The sequence below is a fragment of the Micropterus salmoides genome, unplaced genomic scaffold (genome assembly GCF_014851395.1).
Source record: "Micropterus salmoides isolate LMB-PRFRI ecotype aquatic unplaced genomic scaffold, ASM1485139v1 Ms_hic_scaffold_16, whole genome shotgun sequence".
Classification (NCBI taxonomy): domain Eukaryota; kingdom Metazoa; phylum Chordata; class Actinopteri; order Centrarchiformes; family Centrarchidae; genus Micropterus; species Micropterus salmoides.
In genome coordinates this window covers 1-21,056 of record NW_024040707.1, presented here as the reverse complement: position 1 = coordinate 21,056, position 21,056 = coordinate 1, and the positions used below count along the sequence as shown (strand labels likewise).

Below are 21,056 nucleotides of genomic sequence, written 5' to 3'. Positions count from 1 at the left end.
CTATGTCTTTGACTTTATGTTTAAATTGGGTTGGTTCATTAATATTTTAAAGATATAATAATATAATTCAAATGACAGTTGCAGTATGATATTGACCCTTTGCTAAGCCCCGCCCCAAATACATAGCTGGCCAATCACAGCGCAGTATAGGACTCGCTCTGAGGTCCGACACTTTCATGGCTGTGCTCCATTGACTCTAATGCAAAAAGAATTGTTTTCTAGCTTTTTTTGGCTGTATTTTTTTAAGATCTGGTCAAACGCTGTTCCAGGGGCATCTTGTAATAGTTACAGCAACAACCCAGAGAGGCTGAAAGGAGAAGTACAATTTATTCTGTTTCCAAAACCTAAAATAAGCTTGTAATAATGAACAGAGGTCTACCCAGCTGTACATGAACACTGTTGATTCTTAATATTGTTGTCTTTTCTCTCAGTTGTCTTGGGATGCGGTGGTTCACTTGTAGGCCTACTGTGTGATTGGTAGGCTTTGGCTTCTATCTTTCATTTTTTTCACATCCGTTTGAGTCAGTCTGAGTCAGTCTGACAGCCTGAATACAACCTTCAAATGTGTAATGTAACTGCAAAACTATTTGCTTCTTTCTGAGATCGCTTTTTCCAACAAATTTGACAGTATTTGTCCGGGGAGTGCAGCAATAGACAGTGGCAGCGCCGACAGTTTGTCGGACTTAGCAACAGTAACTTAGGGGGCGGGCTTAGCAAAGGGTCATGAGCATTGAGCGTTGCGCGGCACTGAGAATTTTAGTCTATGCCCACCCACAGCGTGGGCTTCTCCCACGTCCACACCTTGTATATATACACAACGGTGAGACCCAGCCTTTGACTCCCAAATGCCTTTTCTTCAGCACTGAGAACCAAGGTGCAGTGAGGCCTACAACTTGGAGGGCTGCGCCTATACTCATAGAATCGGGTTACATTGTGTAAACCCCGTTCTGTTTCGTATAGGCATCGCCCTCTAAGGCTGTCGCTATTGGGTTAGGGGAAAAGCAGGATGAGTCAACGCCTCACTGGCCCATACGGTACCACCTGGCGCAACTCACCTGCCCAGAGCCATAATGAGCCACCCAGTCACCCACCGACCGCGGCATTGGTGTCGGCGTGCGCGCGAGCACCGATGGCGCGGCATGGGAGGCCGAGGGCCGACCCATGCGTAAGTCGGGAAACTGGATGGGGGGGCCCCGCAGCTGTACAGACGCAGGCGGGGTTGCGACAGCAACCACATCAGCTGCGCACAAGGCAGGGCCACGTAAGCAGCGGCCGCACACTCACAAGAAGGATCACTCAGCCAAAACAAGACTCGCCCCATTCTGGCCGGCTTGCTGGTAGACATTGTTCTTCTTGTTTTCTGGCTGGAAAATCTTTGCTCTTTAGACAAATCTTCTGCTCTTTAGACAGCTCAGTGCTGAAGAAAAATGGTAGCTGAAGGCCGGGTCTCGCCTTAGAGGGCGAAGCCTATACGAAATAGAACCACTTTTCTTTCGAGGTAACTACGGTAACATTAACGGTAATAATGTGCAGATCGATCCTAAAGTATCGATATTTCTGATACCAACGTTTCCTGCTCCAAGATCGATACTCATATAAAAGGATCGATATCTAAACTCAGTCATTTGGAGTGAGTGTGTGTTTTATTATAAGTATCTTACTGTCACCAGGATGGTATAATTATACTTGGTTCATAGGAACTACTTTCCCTTCCGCCTGTCAAAGTCATGCTGCGCTACGGCTCTGTTACGGAGCTGCTTCTTTGAAGTGAGCCGCTGCAGCCCTTTCCCGCTACTGAACACTGACTCTGGCTGACTCTGTAAAAGCAGTTACATCTGGCTGTATTTTAGCTGTGAAGGTAATAATGACACTGTGTGTGATGTGTGAGCACAGACAGTGAAATACTTTGGCACCGCAAACTTTGCTAAACATCTGAGATTAAGTCAGAATAATAGGATGATGTTATGAAGCGGCAGTTCTGAGCAGAATATTTTTATTAGACTATAATTAAAGAATATGACAGTAGTTTGATGTCTTATGCAGCTATTTTGAATTGGTAAGGCTACAGCCTACTCCTTTTTTTCCTCATAAATACAGAAACGGGAGGGGGAGGTCACATGAAACTAGAAATAAAATATGTAAAAAGTATCGGTATCGGCAATACCAACTTTATTATTTATTAGCCGTATTACTTGGTATAGGATTGGACAGGAATTAAGTGGTATCGCACATCAGTAGTTAACGGCCTGTTTCTGTCACTCGTCTGTGAGAAGGTGATTAAGCTAGCCGCACCTACATTTGGAGTGCACACGTATTCAAGCCTTTACAGTAAGTGAAGCGGCCCAGAGCAAGCTGGACGCCAGACGAGAACCACATACAACATTATTTATCAAACTGGGTCGGACTGGATGAATTTAGCGCAAGGAGGATGCACATGTGACAACGTCCGGTTTTCAAAATAAGGCGTCTGTACAGGATGGAAATAATATAATTGGATTATATTCACAGAAAGTCCATTAAAAGTAAAAAAACAACATGTTAGGGAAATTACTTATTCTGTTTTCTATTCTTTGATATAGAGTTTTTTTGAAAAATGATTAAATAAATTAGTTGACTTTTGTTGCTGTTTCATCACCATTTATAGCTCTACAATGGGTTTATGATGTCACCACCTTTTTTCGGGAGGATTGTACCGATATGGCTAACTGCGCTGAATGAAGTAACGGTGTTGATCTGCCTCTGAGACGGGAACGTGTGAAAAGCCACAGCCTGCATGCTGGTGTTCCTGTGTTTATTGCAGGATTTCTGTATAAAAGCGGTCGCTCATGAGTTCAAGCGAGCATGTGTACAAGCACATGCCTGGTTGCAGTCTTAGAACCGCACTGCTAGTGGCTGCTGGAAACTCCATAATTCCCCTTTAAAAATCCTTTTGAGATTAAACCGACAGGGGTGTAGGTAATCATGAACGTACAGTAACCAGTGTCTACTGTTGTTGAAATTCCTAAATATATAACTGGCAGTAGTTGCATGAACTTAAACAGTATACCAATGACAAATGTGGGTGCTGCATGAAACCAACACATAAAACATGTACAAAGAACACAGGCTGTATGACTTACTGACAAGATCTGTATGCTATAGCTTTTAAAGGCTTTAAAGGTTGTGTGTGAAATATTTCTGATCTACTGACAGAAAAGTAAAGTCCAAAACTGTTGTTGATGTTTTCAGTGGTTAGAAAGACCTTACATAATGAACCATTATGTTTTTATCACCTTAGAATTTAAATCATTTACATACACCTCAGGTCCTCTTACATGGAAGTTGCAACATGTTGCGCCACCATGTTTCTAGAGTAGCCCAAACAGACAAACTGCTCTACAGAGCATGTTTCATCAATAAATTCTTCTTCAGGTAATGAAGGTAGTCCAACATTAGAAATGCAAATGAAAACTGTTGTTTGATAGCTTTAGCTAGAAGCTGGGCATAATCACCGAGAGAAGTAACGCGTTTCCCTTGTCAATGTTGTTGGGCCTCATAGTCTGGTAGAACAAAGAATGGGCCTTGTGACATTCTACAGGTCTGACCCCGGCTTGTTGAATTCCCCAAAGCCTGGCCATGCGGCTTGTCTACACAAAGGGGTTCAGAGAACAATGGAGAGCCCAGACGGCCAGAGTCAGTTAATTCACACCTACCTGTGAACTCGGACTTTTAAAACCAAACCAAAGGTTTGTATTGGCTGAAGCTTTGAGGGGGCGGAGTAATCCCAGGAAGTACAGCCATTTTGTGAACGGAGGTATAAAACCGAACACCACAAACCCTTCTGGGCCGTTCCCAGTTCTTCACAGGACTGTAAGGAGGTAAAACAAACAGACTCAAAGTCTTTCCACACTGTGCAAGCGGTGATAGCAGACAACTTTCTCAGCGCTGAACTTTCTTTGTTCCTGAATACAGACTTTACTGGACGAGCTACTGTTTTCTTCTTTTTTCTACCTCTATTCATTTTCTTGGTGTTACCAACACAATTTTGGATCCCTAAAGAAACTGTTACAGAAGATAACATTTCATTCCTGCAGAAGAAGGCATGCCCTGCTAGGCACGTTGTTTGTGTCCGGTACCACGCGACTGCTTTTTCTATTACTGTGTGAAAATACATCAGTATTTTTATCAAACCAGGGAACGTCTCGGGTTACGTATGTAACCCTGGTTCCCCGAGAAGGGGAACGAGACACTGCAACGGTTACGACACTATGGGAACGCCTCAAGGCGTAGCAGGTCTCAACGTGAATGAAATCACTCCAATCCTATTGGTTTGTTGCTAGAACGGTAAGGTGTGATGGAATAACTGGAGGAGTATAAAGCACACCTGTACACACTCATCATAAGCTTAAACTATGAAGCAGGCGCTTCAGGCGGGGAGAGAGGTGCAGCGGGCCGACGCAGTGTCTCGTTCCCCTTCTCGGGGAACCAGGGTTACATACGTAACCCGAGACGTTCCCCTTCGAGGGAACTCGAACTGCGTCGGTTACAACACTATGGGAACGAGATACCCACTAAACCGTGCCGAAAACCCCGCCTGCCCCAGTGTGCAACTAAGAGGAGAGCGCACGAGTGCCAGGTGCCGAAGGAAGGTCAAGACTGTAAAACTGAATGAATGTGTGCGGAGTGGCCCAGCCAGCCGCTACACAAACATCCTGCAAAGAGGCCCCGGAAAGGAGGCTCGAGAGGCTGCCATGCCTCTGGTAGAATGAGCCCTCACAGCCACAGGTGAAGGCAAACCGCTCAATAATCTGAACAATCCAGTTGCTAATAGTATGTTTGGATGCAGGGAGCGCAGCCCTTGGGGACCCAAAACACACTAGTAGCTGGTCAGCCTTCCTCCAACGGGAGGACCTCAGAGTGTAAATACTCAGTGCTCTGACAGGGCAGAGCAGATGAAGTCTCCGCCGTCACATGAGGTGGAGGATGAAATGCCTGCAGCACTGTGGACCCTGCCGCACAAGAAGGCACTTTAGGGATGTATCCTGGACGAGGGTGCAGGATAGCCCTAATATTCCCCTGGGCAAACTCCAGGCTTGCGGGGAAACCGAAAGTGCTTGGAGATCCCCCACCCTCCTCAGAGAGGTGATAGCAAGGAGAAAGGCCATCTTGAGGGTCAAGTGCTTAGCCTCAGCTGACTCCAGGGGTTCGAAGGGGGCCTCAGCCAACGCCCCAAGAACCACCGCCAGATCCCAAGTGGGAACCTTGGACCGAGTCGCAGGTCTCATCCTCCGGGCACCATGGAGGATCCGTGTGGACGGGGCCCTGGAGCTGAGGAGGGTCTCGACTGCTCCGGCTGTTAGACCCGCCTCTAGGTACTGTGGCCCCTCAGGGGCCAGACCCACAGTCGCCATACGGCGGGGCAAGGGTGAAGAACCTGGCCCTGCGCCTGGGACAGCAGGTCTCTCCTCAGAGGGACCTGCCACGGCGGGCCGTCCAGGAGCGACACGATGTCCGAGAACCACACCCGGGTTGGCCAGAACGAGGCTATGAGCAGTAGGCCGACATTGTCCTGGCGGACCCGCTCCAGAACCCCTGGGAGCAGAGCGACTGGGGGAAAAGCGTACAGACGTAGCCTCGGCCACAAATGTACCATGGCGTCCAGACCCAACGGGGCTGGAGGAACGAGAGAAAACCATAGCGGGCAGTGCATAGTCTCTTGAGACACAAACAGATCCACGTCTATGGGGCCGAACTCTGCACAAGAGCTCCACCACTTCGGGGTGAAGTCTCCATTCCCCGGACCTCAGCCCCTGCCTCGACAGCAGGTCTGCTCCCTGATTCTGCGTCCCCGGGAGATACATCGCCCTGAGCGATAGTAACCTCTGCTGGGACCACAGGAGGATCTGACGCGCAAGCCTGTACAGAGGGCGCGAGCGCAGACCGCCCTGGTGATTCAGATAGGCCACCACCGCTGTGTTGTCGGAACGAACCAGAATGTGGTGGCCTTGGAAATCGGGCAGGAAACTCCTTAGAGCCTGGAACACTGCCAACATCTCGAGATAGTTGATATGCCACTCGGACTGATGCACCTGCCAGGATCCCCTTGCAAAGCGGCCGCCCATGACTGCGCCCCAGCCCGTGAGGGAGGCGTCTGTTGAAATGAGCAGCCGGCGACAAGACCCTCCCAGCACGGGCCCCTGGGACAGGAATCAAGTTTCCTTCCAAACTGATAGGGAACGAAGACACTTGCATGTAACCCAAATCAGACGGAAAGTCCCTTGGTCCTTAGCCACCACTGCAGGGGTCTCATGTGCAGCAGTCCAGATGGTATTATGCTGGACGCAGCCGCCAGGAGACCCAACACTCGTTGAAAGTGTTTTATAGTGATGGCGTGGCCTAACTTTACCCCTTTCACGGCAGCCAATATGGTGTCGACACGTGCCGGAGACAATTGTGCCCGCATCGTTGTCGAATCCCATACTACCCCTAGGAACGTAGTCCGTTGGGTGGGCGCCAGCACACTCTTCTTTGCGTTGAGCCTCAGCCCTAAACGCAGCAGATGAGCCAGAACGACATCTTGATGCCGAACCGCCAACTCTCGAGACTGGGCTAGGATGAGCCAGTCGTCGATGTAGTTGAAAATCCGAATGCCCTAGAGCCTCAGCGGGGCCAGTGCTGCATCCATACACTTGGTGAATGTGCAAAGGGAAAGTGCCAGGCCGAATGGAAGAACGCGATACTGGTAAGCCACACCCCCGAAGGCGAAACTCAGGAACTTCTTGTGAGAAGGACGGATGGAGACGTGGAAATAGGCGTCCTTTAGATCTATCGTGACGAACCAATCCTCGGATTGGATGTGCGTCACGATGGCGGGGATGGTGAGCATCTTGAACCTGAATCTCCTCAGAGACCGGTTTAGAACCCGCAGATCCAAAATAGGGCGCAGCCCTCCGTCCTTCTTGGGGACTATGAAGTACCGGCTGTAGAACCTGGCGTCTCTGTCTGGGCGGGGGGACACGTTCCACGGCCCCTTTCCTCAGCAGATTAAGAACTTCCTGTCCCAACAACGGACCTTGCTCCAGGCGGACCACAGTCCAAACCACCCCGTTGAATTTTGGAGGGCGGGTTTTGAACTGTAGTCGATGCCCATCTATGGCAGTGCGCAGGACCCCCGGAGAAATGTTTGTCAGGCTCCGCCAAGCCTCTGCAAAGTCTGATGATGCCGCCCCGACACCCGGAAGTCATCGTCCACTACGCTGAGCACGTCCACCTCCTCGGAGTCGGATTGCTGCAGTGTCTCCGGATCCAAACCGCAAGCGGGAGAAGCTGAGAAACGGGCTCCCGAACGAGGAAAGGAAGCGTTGGAGCCAGCGGATGAAGGTCGGGAAAAAGCCTCAGCCCTCCTGAAATCCTCCGACAAATCACGCTGTGAACCCTATGTGTGAAGCTGCTGGGCCGCCTAAGCAGCCGCAGGGCCCGCGCTGTGGGGAGAACACATCCGGCCATACTCGGACCTCAGTACCTGCACGGAAAGGGCTTCGCAATGGCCGCAGGCAGCCCCCTCAAGAGCTGCCTGGGCGTGCTCCATCCCCAAACATGAGACACACATCTCATGAGAATCTCCATCCGTGATGTACCGAGGGCAAGAAAAAACACACCATCTGTACTTCTGGTTGCCGGACATGCTGGTAGACTTCTTCTTCAGGTAAAACACACTGCTTGTAGGACTGGAGCTTTCTTCAAACAACATACAGAGCGCCTGCTGAATAGAAAAAAGCTAATGATGTGTGTACAGGTGTGCTTTATACTCCTCCGGTTATTCCGTCACACCTTCTAGCAACAAACCAATAGGATTGGAGTGATTTCATTCACGTTCAGACCTGCTACGCCTAGAGGCGTTCCCATAGTGTCATAACCGACGCAGTTCGAGTTCCCTCAAAGGGGAACCATGGCTCAGGGTGGGCGGCCATCTGCCTCGACCGGTTCGGGGTGAAGGAGAGAGGGAGAGAGAGAGAGAGGGAGAGGAACAGAGAGAAAAAGAAAGGGATGGAAGGAGAGAGAGAGGAGGGAGGCAACCTACACAATATACACACACAGAGGTACAGACAGCAAAGGTGATGTTGCTATAGACTAAATGAAAAATGGTACAGATATTTATAGTAGTGTTAATGATAACAATTGTAATGTTAATGATTATAATAACAATAATAATAATAGGACTAGTAACAATAATCGTTGCAGTAGAGGGTGTCGAGCAGGAACACGGGGGCAGCAGGTGACCCGCAACCACAGATCCAGACTCCACAGCTCCAACTAACTAAATTTGGCATGCATGGAGGACTCATCGTTAACATGTACAAACTGAAATCGATCTGATAAATAGGATTTAAACCAGCTTAGAGCGGTTCCTTTAATGCCAATGAAATCTTCCAGTCTCTGCAATAGGATATGATGGTCAATGGTATCAAATGCAGCACTAAGATCTAATAAAACCAGTACAGACACAAGTCCTTTGTCTGATGCAATAAGGAGGTCGTTAGTAATTTTCACCAGTGCTGTCTCTGTGCTATGATGAACTCTAAATCCTGACTGAAAATCCTCAAATAAACTATTGCTATGTAGAAAGTCACACAGCTGTTTAGCAACTGCTTTCTCCAGAACCTTAGAGAGAAATGGAAGGTTAGATATAGGTCTATAGTTGGCTAAAACATCCGGATCAAGTTTGGGCTTTTTCAGAAGAGGTTTAATTACAGCTACTTTAAAGTACTGTGGTACATAGCCTGTTGATAAAGATAGATTGATCATATCTAGTAGAGAAGTGCTGAATAAGGGTAGAACATCTTTAAGCAGCCTAGTCGGGATGGGGTCTAAGAGGCAGGTTGATGGTTTAGATGAAGAAATTATTGAAGTTAGTTGGTAAAGATTGAGGGAAGCAAAACAGTCTAAACATATATCTGGTTCTATTTTCTTTTTTAGAGGGGCTACAGAGTCGAGTGTCATTCGCAGCGAGCCTGCAGATATGCTGGCTACTTTGTGACTAGATAATGAATTTAGAGCTGATGGAATCGCATCCTTAAATTTAGCTACAGCACTATCAGACAGACATCTTGTATAGAAATTTTTGCCCAATGGCGTGTAGTTCAGCAATACAAACTCAAAAGTTATCAAACAGTAGTCGGACAAAGAGGGATTCTGTGGGAACACTATTAAATGTTCAATTTCAATACCATACACCAAAACAAGGTCGAGGGTGTGGTTAAAACAGTGAGTCGGTTCATGAACACTCTGAGAGAAGCCAATGGAATCTAACAGAGAGATAAACGCAGTACTGAAGCTGTCATTCTCAACGTCCACATGAATATTAAAATCCCCTACAATAATAACTTTGTCCGTTTTAAGGACTAAAGTTGACAAAAACTCTGCAAATTCAGATAAGAATTCAGAATACGGACCAGGTGCTCGGTACACTATAACGAAGAGAATTGGTTGCAGTGATTTCCAACTTGGGTGTGAAAGACTAAGAACAAGGCTTTCAAATGAGTTATAGTTTAGTTTAGGTTTAGAGCTGATTAGTAGGCTAGAGTGGAAGATAGCTGCAACTCCACCTCCTCGGCCTGTGCCTCGAGGAATGTGAGTATTAATATGACTTTATGAATTTTATGAGGTTTTTATGCACAGCTCCTCTTCTGTTTACCTTTGATTTAAATAATCGATGGTCGGGGGGGCAGACACCGTCACTACAGGATTTTCACTAAGGAACTCCTGAAATGGAGGAGCAGAGAAGTGTGTTAGACTGCGACTCTGCGTAGGGTTTTGGGTGGGTAAGTGCTGAATTAGAAGGGCAGAGAAGTGTGTTCTCAACTCTGGGTTGTCATGGATTTGGTCCACTAATAAACTTGGCCAGATTTCTAGAAATGAGAGCTCCTCCTTCCCAAGTGGGATGGATGCCGTCTCTCCGAATCAGTCCAGGTCTTCCCCAGAAAGTCTGCCAATCTACAAAGCTCACATCGTTTGCTGGACACCACCTCAACAACCAGCGGCGGAATGACGACATGCGGCTATACATGTCATCAATGGGGTCCAGAGAAAACTACTAATTCACTTCCTTACTTCCTCTTTTCCTCTTTTACGTATTTATTTCTTCTTCTTACTTCCTCCTTTCCTTCCTCACTTCCTATTTTACCTCCTCACTTCCTCCTTCTCTTTCTTACTTCCTCCTTTCCTTCCTCGCTTCCTAGTTTTCTTCCTCACTTCCTCCTTCTACTCCTTACCTCCTTGTCGGGTCGGAAATAAGGACCGGCCGGGCCAGTGGAAGGCCAGGTCCCTACCCTAACGAACGTATTAAACTCAATAAAATTACTCTATTAACTTTCTTCTTTAGTCAAAAACTGCGTAGTCAAAGACTTCACTGAAGACGGTCAAGAGTCGGTGCAAAAGAGTTTATTCCAATAAAGGATAAATAAACCCGAGTAACATCCCTGCAGGTCTCAGGATGGAACTGAGCTGGTGGTCAGCGAACATCGCCTTATATTCACCTTAAACTCCACATTTTAGGTGGGTGTTACACCTTATCTCCTCCTTCCAGGTGGGTGTTACACCTTAACTCCACCTACAGTGTTCGCTGACCACTCCTCTCCATTGGTGACATTCTTATCCTCTGCTGCCATCTAGTGGCCGTTTTATGTACTGTTTTACCAATTTAACCCTTTCAGTAATGTCACAATTGCTGTTATTTAGCATATTTATTGTTACAATTTATCCTTCTTTATATTTTTAACATTACCGGACTAGAAATTCACCAATATGTTTCAACTTCAGTCTCACCGTATTTTTAAAAAAGTTATACAGGCATAATTTGACACCATTAAAACTTAAAGACTTACAATTGTATTTTTTAAAAGAATTAATAAGGAATAACATGCTTGATAAATGGATAACATGATTCAATAAGGAATAACATGATTCACCAATTCCAACCATGAGGGTGCTGTGTCTGGTACAAAGTTTTTAGTTTCTGCAGTGGAAAGCTTGGTTTCTTGTAGTACCTGGCCGTACCTAATTATCCCAATGTGTCATGATCTATTTCTTGGCCTCAGTTTGCCATGATCTCAGGCCTGGCGTACGTGACTTACAGCAGGTGCCTTACTACCATTGTTTATGTTAGAGTTGGCTAAGTTTGCCTGCGCTGCCTGAGCAGCTGCTCTGCTCATGTTGGCACATTAAAAAGGCACAGGTTCATGAATAACACAGAATATGAGAATAAAATACTAGTTGGTAAACACTTATTAAACATTTAGTAGTCAAACCTTACATTGAAAGAATAACAGCTGTGGTCAAGACCTTTACCCAGCGAGACCACAGTCATTCTCCCAATGGCTATACTACAAACACTTCTGAGTAATACTTCTGTGTAATACAACACTAGTACAGCATGGTGGGTTTTAGTTAAACTATAGCAAACCAACAAAGTGAACAAACATGTCAATTTATATCAACTTAAGAAACAACACAAGGAATTATTATTATTATTATAACATCCTCCTTTCCTTCCTCACTTCCTATTTTACTTCCTCCTTTCATTCCTCACTTCTTTCTTTACTTCCTCACTACCTATTTTACTTCCTCACGTCCTCCTTTCTTCTTTTACTTATGAATTTCTTCCTTTTCTTACTTCCTCCTTTCCTTCCTCACTTCCTATTTTTAGGAAAGGAGGAAGTAAGGAAGGAAAGCAGGAAGTGAGGAAGTAAAATAGGCAGTGAGGAAGGAAAGGATATAGTAATATGCGTAATATGTAATAATGCTGTAATAACGCTGTAATAACTAATAACACTGTAATAACGCTGTAAAAATGCTGTAGTAACTAATAACACTAATAACACTGTAATAACGCTATAATAACGCTGTAATAACGCTATAATAACGCTATAATAACGCTATAATAACGCTGTAAAAATGCTGTAGTAACTAATAACACTAATAACACTGTAATAACGCTATAATAACGCTATAATAACGCTGTAATAACGCTATAATAACACTGTAATAACGCTATAATAACGCTGTAATAACGCTATAATAACGCTGTAATAATGCTGTAATAACACTGTAAAAACGTTGTAATAACACTGTAATAATGCTATAATAACACTGTAAAAACGTTGTAATAACTAACACTAATAAATAATAACACTATAATAACACTGTAATAAAGTAGTAATAACTAATGACACTGTAATAACACTGTAATAATGCTGTAATAATGCTGTAATAACTAACACTACTATAATAACGCTGTAATAATGCTGTAATAAATAACACTAATAAATAATAACACTATAATAACACTGTAATAAAGTAGTAATAACTAATGACACTGTAATAACACTGTAATAATGCTGTAATAATGCTGTAATAACTAATAACACTAATAACACTGTAATAACGCTATAATAACACTGTAATAACGCTCTAATAATGCTGTAATAAATAACACTAATAAATAATAACACTGTAATAACACTGTAATAAAGTAGTAATAACTAATAACACTGTCACAAACTGTAATAATGCTGTAAAAACACTGTAAAAACACTGTAAAAACGCTGTAATAATGCTGTAATAATGCTGTAATAACTAATAACACTAATAACACTGTAATAACACTGTAATAACACTATAATAACACTGTAATAATGCTGTAATAACTAATGACACTAATAACACTGTAATAACGCTATAATAACGCTGTAATAACACTGTAATAAAGTAGTAATAACTAATAACGCTGTAATAATGCTGTAATAATTCTGTAATAACTAATAACACTAAAAACACTGTAATAACGCTGTAATAATGCTGTAATAATGCTGTAATAACTAATAACACTAATAACACTGTAATAACGCTCTAATAACACTGTAATAACGCTCTAATAATGCTGTAGTAAATAACACTAATAAATAATAACACTGTAATAACACTGTAATAAAGTAGTAATAACTAATAACACTGTCACAAACTGTAATAATGCTGTAATAACACTGTAAAAACACTGTAAAAACGCTGTAATAATGCTGTAATAATGCTGTAATAACTAATAACACTAATAACACTGTAATAACACTGTAATAACACTATAATAACACTGTAATAATGCTGTAATAACTAATAACACTAATAACACTGTAATAACGCAATAATAACGCTGTAATAACACTGTAATAAAGTAGTAATAACTAATAACGCTGTAATAATGCTGTAATAATTCTGTAATAACTAATAACACTAAAAACACTGTAATAACGCTGTAATAATGCTGTAATAATGCTGTAATAACTAATAACACTAATAACACTGTAATAACGCTATAATAACACTGTAATAACGCTCTAATAATGCTGTAGTAAATAACACTAATAAATAATAACACTGTAATAACACTGTAATAAAGTAGTAATAACTAATAACACTGTCACAAACTGTAATAATGCTGTAATAACACTGTAAAAACACTGTAAAAACGCTGTAATAATGCTGTAATAATGCTGTAATAACTAATAACACTAATAACACTGTAATAACACTGTAATAACACTATAATAACACTGTAATAATGCTGTAATAACTAATAACACTAATAACACTGTAATAACGCAATAATAACGCTGTAATAACACTGTAATAAAGTAGTAATAACTAATGACGCTGTAATAATGCTGTAATAATTCTGTAATAACTAATAACACTAAAAACACTGTAATAACGCTGTAATAATGCTGTAATAATGCTGTAATAACTAATAACACTAATAACACTGTAATAACGCTATAATAACGCTGTAAAAATGCTGTAATAATGCTGTAATAACTAATAACACTAATAACACTGTAATAACACTATAATAACGCTGTAATAATGCTGTAATAATGCTGAAATCACTAAAAACACTAATAACACTAAAAACACTGTAATAACGCTATAATAACACTGTAATAACACTGTAATAAAGGTGTAATAACGTTGTAATAACTAATAATACTGTTATAACGCTGTAATAATGCTGTAATAATGCTGTAATAATGCTGTAATAAATAACACTAATAAAAAATAACACTATAATAACACTAATAATGTAGTAATAACTAATAACACTGTCATGACGCTGTAAAAAAGCTGTAATCGCTAATAAAACAGTAATAATGCTGTAATAACACTGTAAAAATGTTGTAATAACACTGTAATAACACTGTAATAACGCTGTAATAACTAACACTACTGTAATAACGCTGTAATAATGCTGTAATAAATAACACTAATAAATAATAACACTATAATAACACTGTAATAAGTAGTAATAACTAATAACACTGTAATAACGCTGTAATAACTAACACTACTGTAATAACGCTGTAATAATGCTGTAATAAATAACACTAATAAATAATAACACTGTAATAAAGTAGTAATAACTAATAACAATGTAATAACACTGTAATAATGCTGTAATAATGCTGTAATAACTAATAACACTAATAACACTGTAATAACGCTATAATAACGCAGTAAAAATGCTGTAATAATGCTCTAATAACTAATAACACTAATAACACTGTAATAACACTGTAATAACGCTGTAATAATGCTGTAATAATGCTGAAATCACTAAAAACACTAAAAACACTAATAACACTAATAACACTGTAATAACGCTATAATAACACTGTAATAACACTGTAATAACGTTGTAATAACTAATAATACTGTAATAATGCTGTAATAATGCTGTAATAATGCTGTAATAAATAACACTAATAAAAATAACACTATAATAACACTGTAATAATGTAGTAATAACTAATAACACTGTCATAACGCTGTAAAAAAGCTGTAATCGCTAATAAAACTGTAATAATGCTGTAATAACACTGTAAAAACGTTGTAATAACACTGTAATAACACTGTAATAACGCTGTAATAACTAACACTACTGTAATAACGCTGTAATAATGCTGTAATAAATAACACTAATAATAATAACACTATAATAACACTGTAATAAGGTAGTAATAACTAATAACACTGTAATAACACTGTAATAATGCTGTAATAATGCTGTAATAACTAATAACACTAATAACACTGTAATAACGCTCTAATAACGCTGTAAAAACACTGTAAAAATGCTGTAATAATGCTGTAATAACTAATAACACTAATAACACTGTAATAACACTGTAATAACTCTATAATAACGCTGTAATAACGCTATAATAACGCTGTAATAACACTGTAATAAAGTAGTAATAACTAATAACACTGTCATAACGCTATGATAACGCTGTAATAACACTGTCATAACGCTGTAATAATGCTGTAATAACACTGTAATAACACTGTAATAACGCTGTAATAACACTGTAATAACACTGTAATACGCTGTAATAAAGTAGTAATAACTAATAACACTGTAATAACGCTGTAATAATGCTGTAATAATGCTGTAATAACTAATAACACTAATAACACTAATAACACTGTAATTACGCTATAATAACGCTGTACAAATGCTGTAATAATGCTGTAATAACTAATAACACTAATAACACTGTAATAACACTATAATAACGCTGTAATAATGCTGTAATAATGCTGAAATCACTAAAAACACTAATAAAACTAAAAACACTGTAATAACGCTATAATAACACTGTAATAACACTAATAAAGCTGTAATAACGCTGTAATAACACTGTAATAACACTGTAATAATGCTGTAATAACGCTGTAATAAAATTGTAATAATGCTGTAATAACGCTGTAATAACTAACACTACTGTAATAACGCTGTAATAAAGTAGTAATAACTAATAACACTGTCATAACACTGTAAAAAAGCTGTAATCGCTAATAAAACTGTAATAATGCTGTAATAACGCTGTAATAACTAACACTACTATAATAACGCTGTAATAATGCTGTAATAAATAACACTAATAAATAATAACACTATAATAACACTGTAATAAAGTAGTAATAACTAATAACAATGTAATAACACTGTAATAACACTGTAATAATGCTGTAATAATGCTGTAATAACTAATAACACTAATAACACTATAATAACGCTATAATAACGCAGTAAAAATGCTGTAATAATGCTCTAATAACTAATAACACTAATAACACTGTAATAACACTGTAATAACGCTGTAATAATGCTGTAATAATGCTGTAATAATGCTGTAATAACTAATAACACTGATAACACTGTAATAACACTATAATAACGCTGTAATAATGCTGTAATAATGCTGAAATCACTAAAAACACTAAAAACACTAATAACACTAATAACACTGTAATAACGCTATAATAACACTGTAATAACACTGTAATAAAGCTGTAATAACGTTGTAATAACTAATAATACTGTAATAACGCTGTAATAATGCTGTAATAATGCTGTAATAAATAACACTAATAAAAAATAACACTATAATAACACTGTAATAATGTAGTAATAACTAATAACACTGTCATAACGCTGTAAAAAAGCTGTAATCGCTAATAAAACTGTAATAATGCTGTAATAACACTGTAAAAACGTTGTAATAACACTGTAATAACACTGTAATAACGCTGTAATAACTAACACTACTGTAATAACGCTGTAATAATGCTGTAATAAATAACACTAATAAATAATAACACTATAATAACACTGTAATAAAGTAGTAATAACTAATAACACTGTAATAACACTGTAATAATGCTGTAATAATGCTGTAATAACTAATAACACTAATAACACTGTAATAACACTGTAATAACTCTATAATAACGCTGTAATAACGCTATAATAACGCTGTAATAACACTGTAATAAAGTAGTAATAACTAATAACACTGTCATAACGCTATGATAACGCTGTAGTAACACTGTCATAACGCTGTAATAATGCTGTAATAACACTGTAATAACACTGTAATAACGCTGTAATAACACTGTAATAACACTGTAATAACGCTGTAATAAAGTAGTAATAACTAATAACACTGTAATAACGCTGTAATAATGCTGTAATAATGCTGTAATAACTAATAACACTAATAACACTAATAACACTGTAATTACGCTATAATAACGCTGTACAAATGCTGTAATAATGCTGTAATAACTAATAACACTAATAACACTGTAATAACACTATAATAATGCTGTAATAATGCTGTAATAATGCTGAAATCACTAAAAACACTAATAAAACTAAAAACACTGTAATAACGCTATAATAACACTGTAATAACACTAATAAAGCTGTAATAACGCTGTAATAACACTGTAATAACACTGTAATAATGCTGTAATAACGCTGTAATAAAATTGTAATAATGCTGTAATAACGCTGTAATAACTAACACTACTGTAATAACGCTGTAATAAAGTAGTAATAACTAATAACACTGTCATAACACTGTAAAAAAGCTGTAATCGCTAATAAAACTGTAATAATGCTGTAATAACGCTGTAATAACTAACACTACTATAATAACGCTGTAATAATGCTGTAATAAATAACACTAATAAATAATAACACTATAATAACACTGTAATAAAGTAGTAATAACTAATAACAATGTAATAACACTGTAATAACACTGTAATAATGCTGTAATAACGCAGTAAAAATGCTGTAATAATGCTCTAATAACTAATAACACTAATAACACTGTAATAACGCTGTAATAATGCTGTAATAATGCTGTAATAATGCTGTAATAACTAATAACACTGATAACACTTTAATAACACTATAATAACGCTGTAATAATGCTGTAATAATGCTGAAATCACTAAAAACACTAAAAACACTAATAACACTAATAACACTGTAATAACGCTATAATAACACTGTAATAACACTGTAATAAAGCTGTAATAACGTTGTAATAACTAATAATACTGTAATAACGCTGTAATAATGCTGTAATAATGCTGTAATAAATAACACTATTTAAAAATAACACTATAATAACACTGTAATAATGTAGTAATAACTAATAACACTGTCATAACGCTGTAAAAAAGCTGTAATCGCTAATAAAACTGTAATAATGCTGTAATAACACTGTAAAAACACTGTAAAAATGCTGTAATAATGCTGTAATAAGTAATAACACTAATAACACTGTAATAACACTATAATAACACTGTAAAAATGCTGTAATAATGCTGTAATAAAACTGTAATAACGCTATAATAAAGCTGTAATAACACTGTAATAAAGTAGTATTAACTAATAACACTGTCATAACACTGTAAAAAAGCTGTAATCGCTAATAAAACTGTAATAATGCTGTACTAACACTGTAAAAACACTGTAAAAATGCTGTAATAATGCAGTAATAATGCTGTAATAACTAATAACACTAATAACACTGTAATAACACTATAATAACACTGTAAAAATGCTGTAATAATGCTGTAATAAAACTGTAATAACGCTATAATAATGCTGTAATAACACTAATAAAGTAGTAATAACTAATAACACTGTCATAACGCTATGATAACGCTGTAATAACGCTGTAATAACACTGTCATAACGCTATAACACTGTAATTACACTGTAATAACACTGTAATAACGCTGTAATAACGCTATAATAACGCTATAATAACGCTGTAATAACGCTGTAATAACACTGTAATAACACTGTAATAACGCTATAATAACGCTGTAATAACACTGTAATAAAGTAGTAATAACTAATAACACTGTCATAACGCTATGATAACGCTGTAATAACACTGTAAGAACGCTGTAATAACACTGTAATAACGCTGTAATAATGCTGTAATAATGCTGTAATAACTAATAACACTAATAACATTGTAATAATGCTATAATAACGCTGCAATAACACTGTAATAACGCTGTAATAATGCTGAAATAATGCTGTAATAACTAATAACACTAATAACACTGTAATAACATTGTAATAACACTATAATAACGCTGTTATAACGCTGTAATAATGCTGTAATAAATAACACTAATAAATAATAACACTGTAATAATGCTGTAATAATGCTGTAATAAATAACACTAATAAATAATAACGCTGTAATAACGCTGTAATAATGCTGTAATAAATAACACTAATAAATAATAACACTGTAATAATGCTATAATAACGCTGTAATAACACTGTAATAACGCTGTAATAATGCTGAAATAATGCTGTAATAACTAATAACACTAATAACACTGTAATAACATTGTAATAACACTATAATAACGCTGTAATAACGCTGTAATAATGCTGTAATAAATAACACTAATAAATAATAACACTGTAATAACACTGTAATAAAGTAGTAATAACTAATAACACTGTAATAACATTGTAATAACACTATAATAACGCTGTAATAACGCTGTAATAATGCTGTAATAAATAACAGTAATAAATAATAACACTGTAATAACACTGTAATAAAGTAGTAATAACTAATAACACTGTAATAACACTGTAATAACGCTGTAATAATGCTATAATAAAGCTGTAATAACGTAATAAAGCTGTAATAACGTTGTAACAACTAATAATACTGTAATAACGCTGTAATAATGCTGTAATAAATAACACTAATAAATAACAACACTATAATAACATTGTAATAAAGTAGTAAGAACTAATAACAATGTAATAACACTGTAATAATGCTGTAATAATGCTGTAATAACTAATAACACTAATAACACTGTAATAATGCTGTAATAAATAACACTAATAAACAATAACACTAATAAACAATAACACTAATAACACTGTCATAACGCTGTAAAAAAGCTGTAATCGCTAATAAAGCTGTAATAATGCTGTGATAACACTGTAATAACGCTATAATAACGCTGTAATAATGCTGTAATAATGCTGTAATAATGCTGTAATAACTAACACTAATAACACTGTAATAATGCTGTAATAATGCTGTAATAACTAATAACACTAATAACACTGTAATAATGCTGTAATAAATAACACTAATAAACAATAACACTAATAACACTGTAATAACGCTGTAAAAAAGCTGTAATCGCTAATAAAACTGTAATAACGCTATAATAACGCTGTAATAACGCTATAATAACGCTGTAATAATGCTGTAATAATGCTGTAATAACTAACACTAATAACACTGTAATAACGCTGTAATAACAATGTAATAACGCTGTAATAACAATAATGCTGTAATAACTAATAACAATGTCATAAATCTTTAATAACACTATAATAAGGATTAGGATATATACGCTACCATCGCTCGGGCAAGCGACCCAAATAACTTTTGATAGGAAGTTGCTAGAACAAAACGGTTTGCGGCGTTGGACTTGGGGTGGAATTTCATGTTGGACTGATGTGTTTTGGAAGAAATTGGAGAGCAGCTGAGAGTAGTCCCATCCAAGGGCTAAAACTAAGGAAGTAAATGAGTGCAAATTACACATTTCAAAGTCCAGAGACGAGCTGCTCTCTTTTTCAAAACTGTCTACCCGCTGAAGCAGTGGCAAAGTGAAAAAGCTTACAGCACCTGGTATTCCCAGGCGGTCTCCCATCCAAGTACTAACCAGGCCCGACCCTGCTTAGCTTCCGAGATCGGACGAGATCGGGCGTGTTCAGAGTGGTATGGCCGTAAGCCACAGGGGCCCCCATGAGCATCCCTTTTAAAGATGCTGTAACCTCGGCTTTGTCTAAAGAGGTAGCAACAGTAGATGTCGAGGAAACACAACCAATGGTCTTATGCTGCAACATGTCCTCATACCTACACGACAAAAGAGGTCCCTTGTCAGTTGTCCCAAAACCACATAAGTTGAAGGGACAGGCGTACCGGACCCTTAACAATGTGCCATAAATTACATGAAGTGAGTCACCTGACTTGAGTCACATGAGGTTAAACGCGTGGGTAACGTTGTGAAGCAGTCATCCTTTGGTTGGGTTCAGGCAACAAAACTACTGGGTTAGGTTTAGGAAAAGGGTTGGGCTAAAACTAAGGAAGTAAATGAGTGCAAAT

General features: G+C 38.2%; 1 non-coding gene across 1 annotated transcript; it reads right to left on the bottom strand.

Moving 5' to 3' along the window:
• Window positions 1-20,564: 20,564 nt before the first annotated feature.
• Window positions 20,565-20,683, bottom strand: LOC119906292. The gene has a single exon (XR_005444959.1). It is a non-coding gene; the product is annotated as a 5S ribosomal RNA (ribosomal RNA).
• Window positions 20,684-21,056: the final 373 nt, after the last annotated feature.